This window comes from Pleurodeles waltl, chromosome 11 (assembly GCF_031143425.1).
Source record: "Pleurodeles waltl isolate 20211129_DDA chromosome 11, aPleWal1.hap1.20221129, whole genome shotgun sequence".
Lineage (NCBI taxonomy): Eukaryota > Metazoa > Chordata > Amphibia > Caudata > Salamandridae > Pleurodeles > Pleurodeles waltl.
The window spans coordinates 73,990,325-74,010,302 of record NC_090450.1 but is presented as its reverse complement, the minus strand read 5'-3'; positions in this window follow the sequence as shown (position 1 = coordinate 74,010,302).

Below are 19,978 nucleotides of genomic sequence, written 5' to 3'. Positions count from 1 at the left end.
CGTTTACCTACACAGCACCCTGCCCTAGGGGTTACCTAGGGCACACCTTAAGGGTGACTTATATGTAGAGAAAGGGGAGTTCTAGGCTTGGCAAGTACTTTTAAATGCCAAGTCGAGGTGGCAGTGAAACTGCACACACAGGCCTTGCAATGGCAGGCCTGAGACAAGGAAAAAGGGGCTACTTAAGTGGGTGGCACAACCAGTGCTGCAGGCCCACTAGTAGCATTTAATTTACCAGCCCTATGCACATAAAGTGCACTCTACCAGGGACTTACAAGTAAATTAAATAGTCAATCATGGATAAACCAATCAGTAGTACAATTTACCCAGAGAGCATATGCACTTTAGCACTGGTTAGCAGTGGTAAAGTGCCCAGAGGTCAAAAGCCAACAACAACAGGTCAGAAAAAATAGGAGGAAGGAGGCAAAAAGTTTGGGGATGTCCCTGTCAAAAAGCCAGGTCCAACATGACCCCCTACCAGCCTAAAGCCAGGGGAGAACAATCACTATCCTGATGTACTTCCCTGTTTGAGGCGACAGAACAAGGACCCAGGCCCACAACAGCAGGGGCATGCTCCAGTTCTTCGCCTTCCTGACTCCAATTGGATCGCTCTGTCCATACTCTCAGAGCCCACTAAGCCAACCCATGGGGAACCTTTCTCCTTACCTGCGGATCCCATCTGTGCAGCACCTAACCTTACTTTGCTCACAGATGTATCCCAGGAGCAGGATAGTACCACCATGACCAACACAGTGGTGTTGCCCACTCTACCCCTGGGGTGTGACACTTGTCCCCTCCTCAGGGATAACTCTGTCCACCCGGACAGCAAGCCACAGTGATTACTGACAGCTGCCAGGGATGAGAGCCAGGCCCCAGGCCTCTCAAAGCTCTCCAACCACTGTGGCTGTGGAGAGAGGGGGCGGTAGCCCCAGGTGCTGGGCACCCTTTAACCACTCTCCCTTCCACCAGGTCAGGGATGACAGCCTGAACCTGGTCCTCCCCTCTGGGGCTTTGTACCCTCCCTCCTGGAGCGGTACCCCCAGAGTCCAACATGGTCAGGGTGCTTACAGAAGTCACCCTGTACCATTCCTCCACCAGTGCAGGGCTGTTAACCTGCAACTGGCCCTCCAACCTGGGGCCTGTACCTTCAGGTTGGACTAGGGCCCGGGGTGAGGCTTCCCTCCCCCTGCCCTCCCTTCTGGGGTCCAGCACCCTCCAACTAGGAGAGGCCTCCTCAGAAGACAACATGGTAGGGGCACTGTTATCAGTAGCCCCTCCCTCCAGGTCCGGGGGGACACCCTGAACCTGGTCTTCCAGCCCAGGGTCTGTACCCTCAGACTGGATCACTGCCTGGCAAACCAGGACTTCCTGGGAGGCACACCTACCCCCCACCAGGTCAGAGTTTAACCTCTGCACCTGCCCATTCAACTCAGAGTCACCACCCTGAAGTTGAACAATTGCCTGGCACGCCAGGACTTCCTGGAGGGCACACTGACCCTCCACCAGGTCAGAGTTTAACCTCTGCACCTGACCATTCAACTCAGAGTCACCACCCTGAAGTTGAACAATTGCCTGGCACACCAGGACTTCCTGGAGGGCACACTGACCCTCCACCAGGTCAGAGTTTAACCTCTGAACTGGGCCATTCAACTCAGAGTCACCACCCTGAAGTTGAACAATTGCCTGGCCCACCAGGACTTTCTGGGAGGCACACCTACCTCCGACCAGGTCAGAGTTTAACCTCTGAGCCTGGTTCCCCAACCCAGGGTCACCACCCTGAGGTTGGGCAATTGCCAGGCACGCCAGGACTTTCTGGGGGGCACACCTACCCCCCACCAGGTCAGAGTTTAACCTCTGAACCTGGTCATCCAACCCAGAGTCAACACCCTGAGGTTGGACAATTGCCTGGCACAGCAGGGCTTCTTGGGAGGCACACCTACCTCCCACCAGGTGAGAGTTTAACCTCTGAACCTGGGTATCCAACCCAGAGTCACCACCCTGAGGTTGAACAATTGCCTGGCACGCCAGGACTTTCTGGGGGGCACACCTACCCCCCACCAGGTCAGAGTTTAACCTCTGAACCCGGTTATCCAACCCAGAGTCAGCACTCTGAGGTTGAACCATTGCCTGGTATACAGGACTTTCTGGGGGGCACACCTACCCCCCACCAGGTCAGAGTTTGACCTCTGAACCTGGTTAGCCAACCCAGAGTCACCCTGAGGTTGGACAACTGCCTGGCACGCCAGGACTTTCTGGGGGGCACACCTACCCCCCACCAGGTCAGAGTCTAACCTCTGAACCTGACCATCCAACCCAGAGTCAACACCCTGAGGTTGGACAATTGCCTGGCACAGCAGGACTTCTTGGGAGGCACACCTACCTCCCACCCGGTCAGAGTTTGACCTCTTCACCTGGTAAGCCAACCCAGAGTCACCACCCTGAGGTTGAACCATTGCCTGGCATTCCAGGACTTTCTGGGGGGCACATCTACCCCCCACCAGGTCAAAGTTTAACCTCTGAACCCGGTTATCCAACCCAGAGTCACCACCCTGAGGTTGAATCTTTGCCTGGCATGCCAGGACTTCCTGGGGGGCACTCTCACCCCCCACCAGGGACACGCCGTCCCCAAGGGCCACACAAGAGTCTGGTTGGCGCAGGTCTCCCGACCTCTGCCCATCCGGCAGAGTCTGGGTTTCCCCCAAACCAGAAACGGTCTCACCTGGGTCATTCCTGGGGGGCTCTGCTCTCAGAGCTGACCCCTGACTTTCAAGATCCTCCACTGGGGTCTGCCACCCCCTCTCAACCCTATGTCTGGACTTCTGCACCCCCTCACTAGGAGTGGTACTACCAGACACCAGAACTGTTGGGATGCTGTCTACAGTCATCCCCCCAAGTTCTTCTGACACTGCGGGGCTTCCCTCAAAAGGTGGCCCTACGGTACAGGTTAGGCTCTGAGACCTACCTGGGACACTACAATCCTCTCCCACCTCACTTGGTCGGGAACCACCTAGACCACTCCCTTCAGGAGCACCCCCAAATGCCTCTTCAGACTCTCTGGTACTCACCCAAAAGTCTGCCTCCACTGTAAGTTCCCTGGGGTCAGAGAACTCACACTCCACCTGGTGTTGGCGTAGCTCTGGAAAATAAGGACCAGACATATGCTCTCCAGCAATTACATCACTCTGCCCTTCACATGTATTAACCACAGTACCCTTCACCCAACCACCCAGTAACTCAGCCTTGGAAAAGCACTCTATGTCACCCTCTTGAGACTGGTGAGACAGTATCTGCCTGTCCCTGACACTCAACCCATACTCTTCTGGGATGTCTCTACACTCTATATCCAGGACGTCCACCAGGGGGGAACCCTTTTCTCTGTCACTCTCTGCTAGAGTCAGTAAAGTGTCCCTCCCCCCAGTAGGAATATGACTCCCTGTGCCAGTTCCCCAATCCTTCTCAGGGACCCTGTGCGTAACGGGAACTACCTCATACTCTTGAACCACCTGGGGTGTGTCAACTCCCTTCTTCAAGTTGGGCACCACATCTCTGGGCTTGTGCCCTTCTTCAGCAGTACTGGTTGCAAGATTTTTGCTGCCACCATCTGAACTGGACTCAGCCCTTCCGGCCTCCAGTTTCAGCTCTTTACAGCTCAGCTCCTGAGCTGCAATCTTTTCTTCTTCCCAGGCTAAGAGACTTGTTGCCTCAGCCCTTTCAAGAAACTCATCTAGTTCTTCCACCCACCGCTCTCGAGCTCGGAGCCATTCTGCTCTCACTGGATCTCTTTCCTCATCTGAGTCGTCATCCTCCTCATTTGAGTAGTCCCCCTCCTCATCTGAGGGGTATTTAGTCATTTGGTTTTTTTCTGCCTCTCTCTCTGCCCAGACTACGTAGGCATGTAGCATTTCCATCTTAGTAGATTTCCTTGATACAGGAAGGCCCCATTTTCTGCAAAGCCTCCTTAAGTCAGCCTTAGTGAGGTGGTCAGTAGGCACAAAGAGTGAGTAGGTAAGCAATCTCATTGCTGACAAGGTCTTACCGGCAAAAACCAAAATCCAAAGTCCAAAATATCAATAGTATATCCAGGAGGACATCAGAGAACCAAAAGCAACAAAAAAAAAAAATGAAAGATCAAGTTGACCTTCAACTGTGGGTAGGTAGTGAAATACTTAGCTACTGTATGTCACTGCACAAACACAAGTCCTATCCTCACCGCTGATCACCAATGTTAGAAATGGGGTTTTTGGTTGGCAGTCAGGTTACCCTCTGTCCAAGCAAAAGCCCTCACTCTAGTCAGGGTAAGTCACACACTATCCAAGATTATCCTGTGCCCACCCTCTGGTAGCTTGGCACGAGCAGTCAGGCTTAACTTAGAAGGCAATGTGTAAAGTATTTGTGCAATAAATCATACAATACCACCATATAGCACCACAAAAATACACCACACAGTGTTTAGAAAAATATATATTATTTATCAGGATAATTGTAGGTCAAAGAGAATAAAGTTGCAATGGAAAATTATAGAAATATCACAGGGAAGTGATATAAAGTGTCTTAAGTCTTTAAAAAGCAATAAAGTGTCTTTCAAGCACCGAGTACCTGGTTTCTGGTGGGAAATCTCCTCAGAGGGCCACAGGAGAAGAGATGCGCGGAAAAAGGGGTGTGTGCGTCGATTTCTCCTCAGCACACACAGACTTGCGTCGTTCTTTTCCACGCGGGGAAGTCGGGCGTCGTTTTCCGGCGCGCAGACAGTCTCTTTTTGTGGATCGCGGGGATTACCAGATGTCCCGGGTCTGTGCGTGGATTCTCCTGCTTATTTTCCGGCTGCGCGTCGTTCTGTGGGGCTGCGCGTCGAAGTTTCGATCGCACGGTAGGCGTCGCGTCGATTTCTCCTTGGAAGTCGGGCGGCGTTGTCCTTGCGAGGCCGTGCGTCGAAATTTTGGTCTCACGGCAGGCGTCGCGTCGATTTCTCCTTGGAAGTCGGGCGGCGTTGTCCTTGCGAGGCCGTGCGTCAAAGTTTCGCACTCACGGTAGGCGTCGCGTCGATTTCTCCTGGAAAGTCGGGCGGCTTTGTCCTTGCGAGGTTGTGCGTCGAAGTCTCGATCGTCCCGAGGTCGTTGCGTCGATCAGCGTCGGTGTGCGGCGTTTTTCTCGCCGCGAAACAAGCTGTGCGTCAAAATTTTCGGCGCACGGAGCGTCCAAGTGAAAGGAAGAAGTCTTTTTGGTCCTGAGACTTCAAGGAACAGGAGGCAAGCTCTATCCAAGCCCTTGGAGAGCACTTTCACAGCCAGACAAGAGTTCAGCAAGGCAGCAGGGCAACAGCAAGACAGCAGTCCTTTGTAGAAAGCAGACAGGTGAGTCCTTTGAGCAGCCAGGCAGTTCTTCTTGGCAGGATGTAGTTTCTGGTTCAGGTTTCTTCTCCAGCAAGTGTCTGATGAGGTAGGGCAGAGGCCCTGTTTTATACCCAAATGTGCCTTTGAAGTGGGGGAGACTTCAAAGAGTGGCTAAGAAGTGCACCAGGTCCCCTTTCAGTTTACTCCTGTCTGCCAGGGTCCCAGTAGGGGGTGTGGCAGTCCTTTGTGTGAGAGCAGACCCTCCACCCTCCCAGCCCAGGAAGACCCATTCAAAATGCAGATGTATGCAAGTGAGGCTGAGTACCCTGTGTTTTGGGTGTGTCTGAGTGAATGCACAAGGAGCTGTCAACCAAGCCCAGCCAGACGTGGATTGTAAGGCACAGAAGGATTTAAGTGCAAAGAAATGCTCACTTTCTAAAAGTGGCATTTCTAGAATAGTAATATTAAATCCGACTTCACCAGTCAGTAGGACTTTGTATTACCATTCTGGCCATACTAAATATGACCTCCCTGCTCCTTTCAGATCAGCAGCTGCCACTTCAACAGTGTATGAGGGCAGCCCTAATGTTAGCCTATGAAGGGAGCAGGCCTCTCAGTAGTGTGAAAACGAATTTAGGAGTTTTACACTACCAGGACATATAACTACACAGGTACATGTCCTGCCTTTTACCTACACAGCACCCTGCCCTAGGGGTTACCTAGGGCACACCTTAAGGGTGACTTATATGTAGAGAAAGGGGAGTTCTAGGCTTGGCAAGTACTTTTAAATGCCAAGTCGAGGTGGCAGTGAAACTGCACACACAGGCCTTGCAATGGCAGGCCTGAGACAAGGAAAAAGGGGCTACTTAAGTGGGTGGCACACTAGTAGCATTTAATTTACCAGCCCTATGCACATAAAGTGCACTCTACCAGGGACTTAAAAGTAAATTAAATAGTCAATCATGGATAAACCAATCAGTAGTACAATTTACCCAGAGAGCATATGCACTTTAGCACTGGTTAGCAGTGGTAAAGTGCCCAGAGGTCAAAAGCCAACAACAACAGGTCAGAAAAAATAGGAGGAAGGAGGCAAAAAGTTTGGGGATGTCCCTGTCAAAAAGCCAGGTCCAACATAAACCTTGTCCAAGAATTTGAAACTGAAGAGAAATTGGCTGTCCTCATGAAGAGGCACAGAAAGAACGCTTGGGACAGATCAATTACTGTGAACTACTCTGCATCACATGGAACCTGGAACAGAATCACAGCTGGATTTGGCACCACTGGGCAGCATTTCACCAATATGTCATTAATCTTTCTCAAGTCTTGGACAATGCAAACTTTCCCACAAGGCTTTCTCAGCCCCATTATAGGTGAGTTACATGGACTGATCATCACCTCCTTCAAGACCCCCTGTTTCACAAAGTCTGCAATTAATTGCGCCACCTTTATAAGGACATCTTGCGCCATATGGTACTGCGGTACCTGGGGGAACACAGCATTTGGCTTTACATTGACATTAACTGGTTCTACTCCTTTTATCAATCCTACTTCTTTTGCTGTCAAATCCCACACCCTCTATTGGACTGTTCCCTGGAAGTCTGCTGGAAGATCAGCCACTGTGAACATTAGGAAGATGTTAATGAGAGGATACTCCTCATCTGTGGTCTCTGTTTCAGGCTCTGAAATCTGCTACTCATTTCCTTCATCGTCACTGTTTGTCTGAACCTCAATCTCCTCTTTGGAACAGGTGATCGAACACCTTGTCTTGCACAGTAAGTCTCTTCCCAGTAGGGACACGGGATTCGAATCGCAAACCACAAATCGGTGCTGTCCCTGAAAAGTGCCAAGCTCAACTTGAACCGGATCTGTGATCGGGTTTGTCAGGAGTTGATTTGCCACTCCTACCAACTTGACTATACGTCCCAAAAGAGGCAGTTTCAGAACCTCTGCACTTCTGACTGTAGAGCGTGTACCTCCTGTGTCAACCAAGAATGAAACCTTGTGACCCATTACCTTCCCCTGAACATAGGGCCCTTTCTGATCTACTTCTAGGGACGCTGCAAGCCTACACTCCTCACTATCCGAACTCTCATCCAACCATTCATCGTTTATTCCATTCTCACTACGCAATGGGAACTGTTGTACTGTGTTATTTTGACTCCTTCTTTGACCTGTGACCTATTGAGGAAGCTTCACCTGTTGCTGTTCCATTGGCGCTAAGGGCACTTGCATTTGCTGTCTAGGTACCATGTGAACCTGCTGTTGCATTTGCTGCACCTGCATCGGTTGTATACATGGCATTTGCACCTGCTGCATAGGTGGAAAACCCTGCATCTGATTCATGTTGTTGGATTAGGACCTCTCAGCCTTGGTGCTTTCACATTTTGAAATGCACTGACATCATTGCTTTGTTGAACAACACCCTCCTGCACCATCATCGGGCACTCCCGCTTCCAATGTCCAATGACCCCGCAGGCATGACAAGGTAACATCTACTTCATCCCCTGTACATCGTTTTGAACTACTATAGTGTTCAAGTCTGTGCTTCTGTTCACAAAACGTCCTCGACCTCTGCCTCTCACTTGCTCCTGAAACATCCTGTTTCCTTGCGGCTGTTGCACCATCTGTTGTAGACAACCTCCCTGCATCCCTGACTGTGCTGCCTTAATTTGCATCACCATCGCCTTCTCCTTCAAATTTCTCTGCTTAAACTCAATCTCGTCACTACAGTACTTCGCAGACTGCAACACCTCATCAATCGGCTTTGCTTGCCAGCTAATCAAGTGATTCTTAATCATCTGACTAATCTCAGGTCTCAGCCATTCAACAAATCTAAACACAAGGTGATTCATGTCCTTCGCCTCAACGACCTCTGTACCACTGTAGTTCTTGAACGCCTTCAACAACCTCTCATAATAGGCATGTATCGACTCCTTGGCTTCCTGTGCTGTCCATTCAATCTTTTGCCAATCAATATTCTTCAGCGAAACTCTCTGTTTCAAGAACTCAATCACCTTATAGTAGTACTTCATCACCTCAGGAAATGGTGCTCCGGTGATTCAATCCCTTGCCGGTTCCGCCGTCGGCCAATCCACACTTCTCTTGCACTCAAGCCACAAATCAGCTGGAACTATGATGTCAAAGAGAGTATTCAGGTCTTTCCAGAGACATTTCGCAAGCTTCACAAACCTGTCCGTCTGCTGATACCACTCCATTGGTTTCTCCCTCAGCCTAGGAAAGTCATTTGTAAATGATAGGATATCCCCTCTAGTCCACGGCACATGGACAAGAACCCCTCCAGCATTCTCTCGCATTGGGAACATCTTTACCATACCAGCATCCTGTGAGGCTTTAGCTGGCTGATCTAAGCAGTCACTCTTCCTCTTATCTCTCTTCTTCGCCCATCTACCTTCCCACTTCTCTAAGGCTCCCCAAACTTGTGCACTCTGCAGTATCTCTTTAAGGTGTGCCTTCATCCCAGTAGACCTCATGTATTCAAACTCCTTAGGCTCAAAGTCTAACCTGTAACTCCTCTTCAAATGTTTAATATTTTCTAAGTCTATTCCATGTTTATCTGCCAAATTTGCCAACCTCTGATGTACCCTGCTCACTTCTTTAGTTATCTTGGGACAAAAATATCTCAATTCTGCATCCGTGTATGATTTTAGCCTGTTCACTCCCATGCTCCCTTCAACAAGTTCATTTGCCTCCATGCCCAACCTCACAAAAATCAGGTACTCTTCTCCTTCCGTTCTCCATGCTGCAGGAGTAGTCTGTGGTGACCAATCTAACCAATCGTTCAGTTGTTGTGCAGGTAAACCTTGTAAGGAGATATTCCCAGCCTGCACTATAGGTGTTTGCCGTATGTTCGTACTCAAGATCTGCGGAGTCAGCAGTCCCAAACCTCATTGTCTCTTGGCATCTGGAGGAGCCCCAATCGGACTGAAGTCCAACAAAGACCTAGATCTTTTGAATGTCGGTTCCACTGGAGTCATCCCTTGAGAGCTCCCTACAAACCCTCCTTTTGTCATCTCTTGAGTCATTATCCCTTGATCGCATTCACTAGGTTTTGCCTGCGCATACAGTGGTACCAGTGGACCAACTGTAATGGGCAAGGATATGGCAGCTGGCCAAAACCAGTGGAGTATTAACTCCCATATTCTGGTTTATAACTGGTGCCATAGTTGACTGCGGTCCAGTGTAATTCGGGATCATTTGTTGCTGTACGTGGGGCAGTAAAGGTGGAGTTGGATCAGTCTGAATCAGCTTTGGTCTCAAATGTGCCGGCTCTGATGGCACCATCAGATTTGTTGTGGTCTCTAAGATTGGGACATCAGGGTAAAGTCTCTGAACCTGTGGTGGCTGTAGCTGAGATTGCATACCTAGAACAGTGGCCACACTAATACTACTCTGCACCGGAACTGGTGTCGAGACATGAGTAACCTGTATCGGATTCGCTATCCCCTTGTTTTGAGTCGAACTTGCAGGACATGTACTAGTACTCGGTCTATTGTCATCTATTGCATATGGCGGTGGTCGGTCATTCAGTAACTGTTGGAAAATGGGTTATTGGTAGGGCAGGTAGGTACCTACACCTAGCAACAAGCCACTAACCTCCACATAGGTACAGTTAGGTCTCAGTAAATTAATCCCAGCTCAACCCTTGGTAGCTTGGCAACGAGCGTCAAGGCTTAACTTAGGAGACAAAGTGTAAAGCATTCAAATATCACAAAACAGTAATTAAATAAAACACAGGAAACAGTTTAAAAATCCAAAACCAATTTATAAAAATAGTTTATATTTTTATCTTTAAAATGACACAAAAACGATTAAAATCGGTTCAGGGGAACCGGAGATATGAATTTTTAAAGAATTATTACTTTTCTAGCGCTTAGAAACAAAAAGCGCCAATCGGGTCATCTGGTTGCACCTCGACCGGCGCAAAGTCAAACTTTCAGGCCGACCGCGATGGAGCCCTGCTCGGCTACAGGTCGCGGGAGGCCTCGGTTAAAAAATTACCTTCTGACTTAGTCTTTATTTTGAAGTTTTTCTTCACCGGGACGAACCTGCCAGTTGAATCCGACCTCCTGGAGCCCTTGTCCGGATACGCGATGTGGGTTTCCTCGGTGGAGACTTTTACCTTCAAACTTAGTCGTTTTTTCGAGATGAAAATCCTTCGACCGGGGTAAACCTGGATCTTGATCCGACGTCCATGGAGCCCTTCTCGGATGCGATGGCTGGGAGGTCCCGGTCAACTTTTTACGTTCGGACTTAGTCTCTTTTTTGGATGTTTTTCTTTACCGGGACGAACCACGAAGTCAGGCCGGGTCGCGGTTGAGGCAAGCCGGCTAGAATTTCCGCGGCGGGTCGGTCCCTCTCTGGAGCTTTTTTCCAAAAATTCTCAAATCTTTTCCAAACTTCTGGGGCTTCACCCAGATGTTCTTTTAAGGTTCTTTTGGGGTCCACAGCTCACCCCAAGGGTCCAGAAGTTCTGTGATGGTCGTTGGGGGGTGCGGACTTCAACTCCCAGAATGCACCTGCCGCAAACTCCTTTTTGGCCACTGGACAGTGGTCAGCTGGTCGCTTTCTTCAGCAGTTGGTGCAGGGGACTCTGGTTAGCAATTTTTCACCTGTAGCAAACAGGGAGTCCCTCCTTGAACCAGTTGAAGCCAGGCAAAGTCCTTCTTGTGGTGAAGCCCAAGTGTGCAGCTGGTGCAGTCCTTCTGAGTGCAGGGTCCAGGTGCAGGCCAGGGGTCCAGCAGGGCAGTCCTTCTTCTTCTTTAGTTCCTTTCTTGTTGAATTCTGGAGGGGATCTGAGGTGTGGGTGCAGGTCTGCCAGTTTTATCCTTGCTCCTGGGTGAAAAGCAGGGGGGCCCTGGTTCTCCAATCAGGGACAGGGTCGTCCCCCTGTGATGACCACTTCCTGGGAAGTGTGGCAAAAATCCATCCCAGAAGGCAACAGTCTCTAAAAATCCAACATGGATGAATCTGATTTTTGGAGGTTACATCTGGCTGAGCCCACCCACTGGTGTGGCTAAAAATCATAAACACACCCCTCTCCTGCCCTCTCCTAATCTAATCAAGGGGGCACCTAATTGTCTGGGGTTGCAGGATGTGGGGGTGTTGCTGGGTGCTCCAAATGTCCTTCTCTGCCTTTGAAGACCAGTTTGGCAGCCCTCCCCCTTCCTGCCTCACCATCTTCTGAGGGGAGATTCTCTCCCCCAAGCACATTCCTTTGTGTGAAGCCAGGCCACTTCACACCTAATCAAGGCAGCCTGGCAGAAGCTGCTGCAGGCTGGCCAATCAGAGCACAGCAGCAAAAACAATGCAGAGCTGAAATTGGCAACTTTTTAGGTAAAGTCTAAACTTTTTACCTGGACAAGTTATATTAAATCCAACAACTGGAAGTTGTGGGATTCATTACAACAATCAATTTGATACCAAATTCTTGGTATGTAACATTTAAGGAGACTTTAAAATTTAAAATAAAGTCTGCCCATTCTAGCCTATGAAGGCCATTTACTTCAATGAGGGAAAAACGAATTTGGCTGTTTTTACCTCACCAGGGCTTATAAATCTATTTTTATAAAGTCCCTGCTTATAGTTACATGGCACCCAGCCCTAGGGGCACATAGGGCACACCTTAGGGGTGACTTATATGTAAAAATAAGGTAGTTTAAGACTTTGGAAGTACATTTAATTCCAAAGTCGAATTTGCATATAACTTTAATTTAAAAGCAGCCAGCAAAGCAGGCCTGCCTTTAAAATTACACTGGGCACCTCAGCAGTGCACCTAGGTGTGCACCACCTATGCTGTGGTCCCTAAACCTACATGCCCTACCATATACTAGGGACTTATAGGTAGGTTAACTTAGCCAATTATAATTAGCCTAATTTGCATATCCATTTTACACAGAGCACAGGCCCTGGGACTGGTTAGCAGTACCCAGGGCACCATCAAAGTCAGGAAAACACCAGCAAAAAGAGGAAAATGGGGGCAAAAAGTTATGGGACCTCTGCAATCAGCCCTGTTTTCTCACAGTAACTGATTAAGGAACTCATCATCGTCTGAGTCATCCATCTCTGACCAGGGCTTCATAGCCTCTTTGTCTTTGGAAGGACTTTTGTCAGTCTTACAAGTAGCTTTCCACCTTTTGTCTTCACCTTCTTGAGCTATTGCTGGAAACATCCTGATTCCATCTATTGTTTTTCTCCTCCAGACTCTCTGTACACTATCGCACCTAGCCTCCGCTAGTGTCTTTTCTGCTTTCCTCATTCTCCTCTCAAATTTCTGTTGCTGTTGTCGTATTGCCATCAGTTCCCCAAATTGCTAGCGCTTCAAACTGTGCGGGCCTCGGAGGTGGCTTTAGCTCATTTAGTACCCTCCGCAAATTTTCCAAAACCCTAATGTTTAACGTTCTGTGCTCCAGAAATGCCATACACCCTTCTTTCTCTGTCGCTTTGCACCATTGCTTTAGCCAAAGACATGGCACAACACCCCTCTCCTCCATTGTGGCATACGCTGGTGTATCTTCTGGCGGTGTAACCTCCCCTACACTTGCAGTAATATATGCATCCCCCCTCAAGGCGCACTTTAAAGCCTTGAAAAAGTTAATTTTTGCGTCTTTTATTTTGTTCACAATCGAATCAGAAAGTGACTTTAGTTCCCAGAACTCTCCTCACCTAGCTCCGCAACCAATTGCATCTCACGGATGGCTGCCAATCCATGTGCGACCCTTCTCAGTAACCAACCTATCCCAGCACGGCTCCAATGACATCACACTCACACACTGCGGCTGACAAAGTCTTGTGGCTTGTCTTCCTCACTCTCGATTCACACAAAACTAATGCAATATATTGCGAGCACCCACAAAACTCAAATTTGCCGGTTTACTACAGGAAAGGGTAGCACAATTGCTTCAGAACTTTACAGAGATTTTGCTTATCCTCGGCCGCTACTCTCTCCTTCTCAGATCCTGCACTTGCAAGCAAAATTTGACCTGCAAATTTTACTCTCAACTTGTCAATGGGTCATTCTAGTGCACTTTAGAACTCACCATATCTCCATCGAAGTTTTCATTCACTCACTTTACCTCAAACTCGACTCGTCGATTTCACCATCGACCTATTAAACCACGCAAATTACATCATAAACCAAGTGTCTCATACATTTATCAATATACTCCGGAGTCTTAGACCACGCAGGGTCCGTACATCACCAACAACCACGTGGACAATTTTCTAGCACAATGCGCCACACTCACTTGAAGTTCGCCGACTTCTCTATTCTCATACTGCACAGTACGCACACTCCTACTGAAACATCATCATTTGGCCTAAAATCCTCACAGACTTTACACTTCACCTGCATATGCATAAGCTGTGCAAGCGCAAACCCTACTTCTCTCACTCTATCACTAGAACGCCAAGAACATACTCAAACTCCCTTCAGCAAGCTCTGAGATTCTGGGAAAGTCATTTGATACTTAGGGGCACATCATTTCTCCAATTTGCATCATCCAAAAAGAATAATTTTCCCAAAACCCAATTTTCTGATATGCCTTGCTTACTTCCAAACCACGCCCCTCTATTTCTAGCAGACCTTTTGAACCATCAATCCTCTGAAACAGCTGTCCTTCGTCCTGGGGCCCCCACGGGCCAAAACGTCCGCACTACTACCAAAACTGTTATCAACCCGTAATCTTCCATACTGGGGCCCCAAAGGGCCAAACCATTGCCTCTGCTACCAAAAACCGATAGCGCGTCAGAGCCTTGATAAGTAAACTTACAAGGAGACACGCCTAGGCCGATGAACCTTTTGACCACGTTCGGAGACTTCCCATTTCGAGATATCTTTCTGGCATCTCAAAATCAATATGTCAATAACCCCATCAATATTCTTAGTAACTAATCAACAAGTTAATCAATAACATTTAATAAGAATCAATAAAGTGAACACACCATGACCTTTCAGTCATGAATAACCACACAAAATTAGTTAAGTGTTAGGATATTTATTTCCCTATTGGTTACAATCTAAAATCATCTCCGATAATCTGATTAGCAATCAATCTCATTAGTAACTCTTCAGATATTGTAATTAGAACACAATAAATCAATGCATAGAGAATATTTATTCAGCACTATCACATCATTCATTGGACACAGCTTAGCAAAGTCTCAGTAGTGCAAGATTAAAAAAAGCAAGAACCCAGTCATCTGTCTATTTGCGTCAAATATTTGTGAACACCTTAACTAACCGCGAATTAGCATCAGCATGTTGGGCTTCATGCAAAACAATTTAGCAAACACAAATTTGGAAAACATCTAACTATGGCCTCTATCAAAAGAGGAGTTGGTACCTAGAAAGAAAAGGCAAACAGACAATTACAATTATCACCAGATAGTTACCCCTCCAACGAATCAGCAAACAGCGTCAGTCTTTGTCCTTAGGACATCAGTCGATTCACCATCAGCAAAGATAGGACAAGACAAAGTCTCAGTATGGCATAGCTACAGAATAAGGCACTTCCCTCATATGGAGGAGAAGTAAGTATCACGAAGGACTTAGATAGAGGATGGTTAAAGCATCAGGAAGAATAAACGGCAAAGTCTCAAAAGAGCAATGGCAAAGTATGGCTTAAAGTAGAATGTCCAAATAATGGCTGATTTCTCTTCGGGTCACGCGGTTAAATCAAAACTGTCTAATTTACTCCTAATTCCTCATTGGATAATATTTGGTGCATTATTATCCTTGTCCAATAATTCTCCACGCACCTCACTAGAATTTCCCACAAACCACAGTTCTCATGTTGTTGATTGGCTCACGTTATTGACGTCTTCATCAGTTGGAATGTCAGGTAAGAAATGTTATACTTTATGCTCCAGTCAGTAGTCCCATTGTTTTCTCCCACTCCAGGCAGCCTTGCACCTGTTACGAATTACACTGTTGTATTCAGCAAGAATGTCTCCTTGAGCAAGTCGGGTCCCATGAGAAAGAATTTACTACGGCAATACACAAATATCTAGCTACTGGAAAAGTACAGTTTTGTGTCCTTCAGGAAAACAGCACATTGCACGTTAGAAAAACACAGTTTAATATGAGACCAGGCAGCTTGGCCCAGACCCTCGCTAACTAAGGCCTAGTAATTAATTTAGCAAAACCCATGAATAGTTCACCATTAATAAGTTTCATTAGTCTTCGTATACATTGGTGGCCACTCCCCGTGGGCACATTTCAAACGTGTGCATTATTTTCTGTGTAAACGCAGTTTCTATGCAGTTTCATTACACAATATATTGCAAGCCTTTCATGTTAATATTAATTTTAAAAGACACACTCCAACAGGGGCATTGGATAGGAGCCTTAGTTCAGGCTGATTTAGCCACCTCAACAGCTCAATCAAGTTATAAGGGGATATGTGAGATTGTTTCATGGATTACCTGGGTCATCAGAATAGGCTAACCTCTCAAGACTGGCTTAATATTGCCCTCAACACTTGCATCATCTGCATCCAGGAATCCTGGCGGGTGGCACCTTTGCACATAGAGGGTTTTTCCTCCTTGTTTTTGTCTTGACTAGATTGCAGTTGGCTATCATACATTGTCTTGTTTCTTTCCCTAATATTAACCAGATGGATATAATGTCTGTCCTATGCCCATGTGTCGGAATGTCGAAACAGAGCACTCTTCACTTTATGCTTTTCTGACAGTTTGATTTCGACTTAAGGAAGCAGTTTTTAAAACCCATTTTATTGCACCTGGTATTAGGGATCAATGTGTTTATTTTGTACTATGGAGTCTTCTGCCAAATGTTTCAACTTTGCTTCTTACGTTCGTCAAGCAATCTGTCTAGCAAAAAAATGTCTCATTAAGTATAGCACTGTATTGTTGGTTTATAACTGAACTTTGGATGTATATTTGAATGTTTTAAGCCACTTTTTGATTTATTGTATTTTAAATAATTGTGCTTTCATGGCCTATGATGATAGTGCCGTGATAAAGATTTTGTAACAAATCAACTTAGATCATTTGCATCTACATTACTAACTATTAACCAAGATCCTGTCCTATAGCCTAAACAAGTGCTTTGATGGCTTATACTGTAGCATTATCTGCACTCGCTGAATCATTCTACTGCTCAATGTACTCTGCTCCATTGTTTTACATACAACCACATTTTGGAATGGCCACAAATAATCGTTATACAACAAAAGGCCAAATGGCATAACAGTAGAGTTACTGGGTTTATCCATAAGTTCCTCCCACTAAAAACATCAAGATGAAACCGGATTAATCATCTGAGCCATGGATTTCCAGAGAGCTTGAGATCATTCAGAACAAAGTCCGATGTATATAGGATCACCTGATATAAAAACTCAAATGATACACACGTTTTGAACTGAATAGTTTTATGAAGATGTAAAAAGACATTTGAGTGCTACAAGGGCTCTTTTTCTGAGCAGTTCAGGGAAGGTTCCAAGTCTACATTAGCCCCTTTTAACTTCCTTAAATAAATGGTGTATCCAAAATCTCTGAATAGAATTTCAGAATTCACTGAAAATTGGTAAAATTTGTTTAAGAACATTTCCAAGATAAGACAGAGCAGAGAAGACATCCAAGCCTTAATACCCATCCCAAATGCCAGTCACATCTCTGATAGAGGATTACTTGAGACAAAACAATCTTCTAGCACCTTCAACTTTCTGGAGAATTCTTTGGAGGAAACGTTTATAATTGGGAGATTCTGTAACCCAGCCTGTTGTCCTGGAAATTTTAGTCCTGCTAGTCATTTAAGAAAGACCTCAAAGTGCTAGCCCCATTCATTAGGAAACGTATCTGTGGTTATTCAGAAAAGTTGTGATGTCAGCCATTTTGAAGGAATCCAGCTTTTCACTCCTTTGGGAAAAATGGGATGCCATGGATGTGAAAAGTTATTGCCCAACTTCAAAGCTCTGTGACAGTGACATATCTTACAGAAGGCAGAAACAAGAAGTATGCTGAGCTAAACTGCTACTTGGATGACAAGCAATTGGGCTTTTGCACCCAGAGAGGCACTGAGAACACTTTAATTGATCTACAGCCTGCCATATCAGCAGAGTGAACTCTGGGATATGAGTCTTTTAAAGCTTTTGGATCTGTCTGCACCCTTTTACAGTCTTCAACAAAGAACAAGATGGCAGGTCGAGACAAATTCAATACTAAGTAATAGGAACAGACCTCTATTCTGTAACTTCTGAGTTTATTTCTTACTCAAGTGTGAGTTGAGTAAGAAATAAACTCAGAGTTACAGAATAGAGGTCTGCTCTTATTACTTAGTATTGAATTTGTCTCGACCTGCCATCTTGTTCTTTGTTGATGTTATATTTACCCTGGGCAGGGTAGAGTTATAGGGTTCCCCCGTTATTGTGCCCCTTTTACAGTCTTAAGCATCCAATTTGTCCTGGGCAGACTGCCATTCATGAAAAGTGTATTCATCACTCATGTGGTTTGATTTTTTTTGTCCAAGTTTTAAACAAGTATGAGAGTGATTGTAGTAATCTAAGGGATGCTAAAGGCATCCTGTTTATCATCACATCTTTATAACCACTTGCATGCTATGGACATGACCTCCACATCCATAGCGCTCCCAGTTGAGCACTATGGACATGGATGTCATGTCCGTTGTCCAAGCACTAGAGTAGAAGCTGTTTCTCTGAGCCCTCCACCTGGTCACATCCCCCTTGGTTTCAGCAAGGTGTGACACTCGTTTTAATGATGTGATTGACACCCAAAAAAACACTTTCTGGTTTCTCTTGGAGCAAGAAGGGGGTTGAAAACAGCCATGTTCTCCTCGTTCCCATGGAATTGTGCAGAAAGTGAGGTGTAATTTGAACGTTGGTAATCTCAGTTTTCAAACTACACCTCACTTTTTCTGAAAAGTTCTAGGTAATTACAATTCAATATATTTGTTTGGTGCTCACCCTAGATTCCAGGGGTTTTGAGCAGTGGGAGTGCCCCCTTGGTCATGAGCCTGTGCACCCCCAAAAGCAATAGTTTCCTGCTCAACATGATGGGACTTCCCTCAATGGTTTGATCCGTTCTTGTCGCAGGTACTAGGACTAACCACAAAAGTGAGGTAGTGTTTTTTCAGGACAAGTGGGGAATCTCTGGTGGTAGGAAGTCTGAGGATCCCTGCATATTCTGGAGGTTCACGTCATAGGAATGCAAGGAAAATGGATTGTTTTAGGCAAGGTTTGAGGTCTGTGAGGCATTATTTGCATAAAAATGGCATGGTATTTCTGCAAAACAAACCACCGACTGAAACCCCCAGGTGCTTGGTTTTCAAAAATCTCCGAGTTTCATTGTTTGTTAGCAGGTGGCATCACTATTGCTGATGTCTCCACATTGTATTTTGAGGCCGTTTGTGTTACAGGCCCTAGGCCCACCCACACAAGCAGGCTACTATTTATATCAGGAGACATGAAGGAATGCTGGGTAATATGAAATATTGTGGCTCCACACAGGTTCCAGAACATTCACACACAGAAATGTGAAGGAAATCTGTGTTTTAGCCAAAGGTTGAGGTTTGCAAGTGCTTCTGAGGTAAATAAACCTTGTGACAAACACACAGGCCACACCACCCTGGATCTACCACCACAACCCCCACCACCCTGTGTCTACTTTTCAGAAATGTCTGGGTACGATAGATTTCCCTGGGTGGCGACTGAGTAAGGGCCCAAAATCCCCAGCTACCTGCATTTTAATAAACATAAATTTTGCTTGGTAAAACGTCATGTTTAAAAGTCTCGTTTTGGGGTGTTTTGTATTCAGGTGCTACACCCAGCCACAAAAGTCCTATCCAGCCCTGATATTAAAATGGAATATAATTTTGCACTGTAGTAAAAAATGTGTGACTATACACTTATTAGTACAGCTGCTCTAAGTAATGTACTATTGGGAAACATTTATTTTCTGTGCAATTAGATAAACTAGAATGTTGTTTAATGGTGTTCGAAAGGTCTTTTCCGTTGTGTTGGGGTGCACTGCTCAGTGCTATGCTGTTATTTCTATAGTTCACCGTTATTCAAGAAAAATCTTCCTTCACTTAATCATACTAAAATTGCAGCCTCAAATAAATGAGAAATAAACGCCCAGGAAATTCAGAATAGCCGAACATCACATCAAAAATACGTGTTCAGCTTAAACAGCATAGGAAAATTTCAAGAGAAGGAGGGGGGAAAGATGCAAGCAAGAAACCTTAGCTGTGCAGTTCTGAAACCGCGGTATCTCCACTTCCTTTGAAGAGATCTACCCTACAGCTATATGTGCCCATATCAAAGGAGCGGCTTCCTCCTTGGGGAGTTGGGCTTGGTAGGTGAGCTGACTGAAATTCAAGATGACCTTCCGCACACTACAGAGAGCTAAAACTTTTGAAAGAAAAAAAAGGAAATTGAAGTTCATATTTCATAGAGCGACTGTGCCTGTTTCCAAGAATGGTCATCAGCCATATGCCACCTTTGACAATGCCATAATTCTTGGTGAAACATTACCTGAGCACATCTTTGTAACTCTCCCCCGTTATACAGCACATCACAAAAGGCATTGTGCCGCGAAAGTCGTCCAGGTAGCATTATTTCGCCCCAGGTTCAATTGATCAATGGCACCTG